Genomic DNA, 5217 nt, shown 5'->3' on the forward strand with positions numbered 1-5217 from the left:
ACTCGGTTTCTCTAGAGGAGGCATAAAGAGAAGCAAAGGCAGACATGGGACGAGCAGGGAGAAACCTCCTGCTTCATCGCAGACTCCGGGGCTCGGGAGGACGCGGCAGCCCCACCTGCCCGTGGACTGACCACTGAAAGGTGAGCGCGGTCTTTGTGATTTCTTTATGCACCTGCAGGTCTGGGAGGCAAGGCCAGAGGAAGGGACCTTAATCACTGAGCCTGGTCTCCTGCCTCCCGAGTGACTGTGTCAGGCAGCATGATGGACGCTCCCTGCCACGCACATGCAGCCATCGCTACACGAGCCCCGACTCAGGTCCCCGCGAGAGCTTTCGAACCAGGGGGCGTCTAATCCCCCTCCTCCACCTTTCAACACAGCCTCCTAAGCCGAGGTGTGGATTAAGGTCGGATCCTGCCTTTGGCTTGACCTGTTGATTTCCAGCCCCGGCTGCCGGCCCCTCCTCCCTGGGTGAGCCCTGACCCATTGCCTTGGGCCAGATGGAATGGCTCTCTGTCCAAGGGGCTTTGGGAACCTGTTTCCCCAGTGACCCCAAGCCCGGTAATCAGCAGCCATCAGACCCAGCTGTCCAGCTAATCTGTACGAAATAGGCTTCCTTCCCAGTCGAAATCAGCAAAGTTTAAAATAGAAGGGGCTGGAATCGGAAAGAGGGCTGCGGAGTCGTGTGTGTGATGCAACAGGCAGGAACATCCGCGTGGAAAATGCTAAGTGCCAATGACATGGCCCCCGACCACGCGGGGCGGGGAGAGGGACGGTTTCCTTGCTTATGAAGCATGTTGGTGGGTCGGAGGGTAGCTGAGCGGGGAACATCTGTTCTGGAAGGTCTGAACCTGTCGACACGAAGGAGAGAAATGAACTGAGGACGACAAAGATGGAGGGAAAGAGAAAAGGCCACGGAGTAACGTGCGTGCAGGGCAGACGCAGAGGCAGGAGCCCCGAGCTCCGTGCAGTCAGGGATGCATCCGTTGGCACAGATCTATTTTTAGTTTCCAAGATCTGCTGTTACATTTTGCCTGGCATTAATTAATGTCACAGGCATGTTTCATCCCAGGCTCTGAAGGGCCTTCGCGTGTCGTTCAGACCGGGAGGCGTCGCCCCCCCACGGAGGGGCACCCTCCGTCCTGCGGGGTCTGGGCTGGACGCAAACACGGGTCCAGAATGTTCCGCTTTCTGGCCTTGCCCTCCCCGGTGCATCCGTTAGTCTCCTGGCTCCAGCCCTTGGGGGTCTGGCCGTTGGCCAAGGGAGAATTGCGATTGTTAGCTTTGTTTTTCAAAAAGGAAAAGCTGTACACACTAAAATTAAAAAAAAAAAAAAAAAAAAAGACATTGGATCGTGGTTTGGAATAAAAAAACATGGCGTTGGGGGCAACTCCATCATCACGGTGAAGAAGGACGATGAGGGCCCTGATCTCCAAACAAGGCTGATTTGGGCCACGTAGATTTCGCGACCGGGGGCATCTTCCGGTGTAGTTCGGACCAACTGTGACCTTTTAGCGGGGACCGACCACCGGGCTGGGGTCGACAGGGTGTTGGCTGAAATCGCGGGGGAGGCTAATTACCCCCCGAAGCCTGTTCAGATGGCAGAGCCGAGGCTGTGAATCCGAACAGAGCTGAAGTGCGGGAGTTATCGTGAGCGGGGCGCCTCGCGTCCCAGGGTGGTCACGAGATGACGGCCGGCTCACGCGTCGGGCGAGAATGAGAAGCCAAGGCCAAGCGGCAGGGGACTGTGGGGACGGCGGCTTCTGCACATTTGCCACAATTATTAGATCAATAAGAAGCTGCGACTATGTCAGGGCCTCTAATGAGGAGCCTTCTCTGTCTCCATCTCAGAGTCAGCCGGACCCGCTGACTAACTAGCTGTCCAGCGCCATTTGTCGGGGCCCATGTGTCGTCTTCATGTACTTCCTAGGTCGTTTACAGAGAGGCCACCTAAGACCAGGGCACGGACAAGCTCTTGAGCAGCTGGGAGAGTCCCCATGGCGCGTGGCCGGCCTCTCTGTCGGGCGGAGAACCACGAGGCGTGCACGGCCTCTCTCACGAGGCGTGCATGGCCTCTCTGTCACGAGGCGTGGCCGGCCTCTCTGTCACGAGGCGTGCACGCGGTCTCTGGTGACCGTTGGCAAAGTCAGTTTTCAGGGCCTCGAGAAGCATCGCTACATTTCTGACGTTCTGAGGCAGAGGCTGAGCCACCCGAGGGTGTGAGCGAGGAGGCCACCAACCGTGGGTGTTATGTCATGAAGCTCATTTTCGTCCTGTCACCCAGACACCTGGCTCAGGCGTCCTGAGCTCACGCGTGTCTGAATGAATGCTGTCCGGAGCACGCCTGGCCCCTGGCACACTGCTGGCCACACACTTCCCCAGGGCCTGACCGCCCTGGCGTCCCCAGCAGGTGCGACTGGGCTGCTCCGGGCTGGGAATGCCTGTGTTCAGCCCTGGCAAGGGGTCGGAGGGGGCGGCCAGTGGAGGGTGATGAGGACCTCTGGCCCCTTCCGGACCCCATCTGTGGCCACACAGGGACAAGATGGGTGGCCCTCTTGGCACACCAGACACTGCAGGTGGCTTTCAAGTTCTTGTTCTGTCTGAGACCTGGCCGGAGGATGCCATCCCAAAGCCCAGTGAAGGCGTCCTCCGGTGCCCCAAGTCGAGAGCCCCCGGTGGCTTTGCGGCTTTCCCGTGCTCGCGGAGTTCTGAGTGGCAGGACCCGACGAAGGGGTTTGAACCGGGACGTCGACTTGGGGAGGTTCTGACGGGTGGTCTTACGGTTGCCCGGTGCTGCCCCGGGGAAGGGCTCACCGCGTGTCTCGATTTACTCCTTGCGATGGCCCGGTGAGTTCGGTGACATCCCTGTCCCCACTTTACTGAGGAGGAAACTGAGTATCATAGATTCCGTGTTTCACGTTTTATCTTGAAAATTCTGCATCGCGCACTGTCGTGTATCCGCTGAGCGTACTGTAAAAATAACTCTTGCCCTAAAAAAAAATCCCCAACTTGAATGACAGCTGTCGCTCCTGGGCGAGGTGCGTGTTGACCTGTGCTGTGAACAGGTGACACTCCTGTGGCCCGCGGGCCCGTTCTGGAACGGCAGAGTCGCACATGGCCATCGGAGGGAGGGAGCCAGGTGCTCCCCACGCACCTTGGGTCCTGTGCCTCCTGTGTTCGATGGTGACTGTGGGTGAGGGACAGCGTCTGCGACCACTGTACCTGCCCCGCTACGCTCCCCTCACCCCCAGCGTAAGTCAGGAATCGGGCTCGCTGTCACACGATTCTGCAAAGGGCCCCTGTCGGCTTGCGTTGCAGAGCTGGGCCGAGGGTAGGGGGACGCTCTCGTCACGTGGGAGCCCCCCGGAGCGGGACCCTCTCTCCCCAGCAGGCCCTGGCTGCAGGCCCTCCCCGCCCTCCTCGCCTCTTCCTCTGCAACCTGCCACGAGCCTCACATCCTGAGAGGAGCCTTAGAAACGGCCCCTGTTGATGAAAACACACGTATCCTTCGCCACAGGAAACGCGGCCTCACGTGTGTGGTGATAACCGCCAGGCTCCACAGAGGAACAGATTTTAGATTTTTCGCTAAATTAGGAAACACATGTTCTGCCTCCCTCCCTCTCTCCCCTCGGCAGTTCTCAATTTACCTCACCCGTGACCTCTGCCCTCCCTTCCTCTCCCACATGGGGAAGCTGGACACAGAGGAAATAAAGTCCGTGACCCTCTGGCATAGGTAAAAACTGTGAGAAAACAGGATGTCATTTACGACAGGAGCCAGTGGGCCTCGGTCCCAGGTAGGGCTGTGGGATGGAACACAGGATGCCCAGTTCAAACTCGAATGCCAGGTATGCGACAAATACTTTTTTAAAGCATAATCATGTCCCAAATATCGCACAGGACATACTTATACGGACCCATTCTTCATTGTTTCTTCGGAATTCAGATTTAACGAGGCTTCCTGTAATTTCATGTATTTGCTGCACGTGGGGGGCCACCACGCGAGACTCGGGTGCTCCCCCAGAAGTATCGGGGCCACCTTCCCCCTCCAAGCTTGCTTCCTGGGCCTCTGACAGTAAAGAGCGAAGCAGCCTTTGTGATGATAAACCCAGCGAATCTTCGGCTCTGGGCACCCCCAAACGCGTTATGTGGGAAGCCGTGTTTTTATTTGTTGTCCGGGGAGACACTGAGGCCCAGGGAGCTGGTGTGGCTCAGGGCGCTCAGCCACCCTCAGCCTGTCTCCCTGAAGATCGCTTGCGGGCCGTGGGTGGGTAGGCAGCGTGAGCGCTGGGGAGAACAGGCTTTGGGGAGCAGTAGTACCAGGTTAGCTTGGAAGTGCTCTGCACCAAGGTGGGCCTGGCCCGGCAACACATGCAAATTATATGCAAATACCCTTGGCCGCCTGCAGGCTGCCCCGCCTGGATGGGAGAGTGAGCGCGGCCCCCAGCCCTGGGTTTCTGGCGGGGCAGGTGTACCTGGCTGAGCTCAGTGGCCCCCCGCAGAGTGCCTGTGGGTCCACGTGGGCTGGAGCGGGAGGCGCATATGCGCGTGTGAGCAGGTGCACGCACACACACACACACACGCACACACACGTGCGCGCTCTCTCGGCTGGATGAAGATGCAAGGGCCCTTGCCACCTTGATCCGTGCGCCCCCAGCAAGCCGCATGGCTCGTGTCTCCTGGGATCAGCTCTCTCTGGAGAGGAAGAGGCAGTCCCTTCCTGTCGTCCTGCCGTCCTGCCGAGCTGCCCGGATTGGGAGACTATTGACGAGGACAGTCAGACCAGGAGGCCCCCAAATGCTTCCGGGTCTGGAGGTCCTCCTGAACTGGCGAGCACTGTGTCCTCCATTCTCACCAGGGCCTGGTGTTGTCATTGTCCCTAATGGACAGACGAGTCCCCTCAGGCTTTCGAAGGTAAAGTAACTTGCCCACGACCGGTGAGACGCCGAGCTCGGGTTCAGCCCGCATGCCCCTTACTCCCTGGCCGTGTGATTCGGCCAGGTGAATCGCTGCCAGGTGAGTACGAGGGAGCTAGAACCTGGATGCTGCCCTCTGGAAGGTCCTTCATGGAGATGTGCGGCAGTGTTAGCCCACGCGGTTTCGGATTGTGCTCTGGCCTCAAATGTCGCCGCCGACGGAGCCCCGTGTGCTGGGAGGTGTTCTCCAATGGAAGAGCTGAGCGCAGGGAGCACTTGTGGGGAGTGGGCTGCCCCGGCCCCCCTG

This window comes from Pteropus alecto, unplaced genomic scaffold (genome assembly GCF_000325575.1).
Source record: "Pteropus alecto unplaced genomic scaffold, ASM32557v1 scaffold45, whole genome shotgun sequence".
NCBI classification, from domain to species: domain Eukaryota; kingdom Metazoa; phylum Chordata; class Mammalia; order Chiroptera; family Pteropodidae; genus Pteropus; species Pteropus alecto.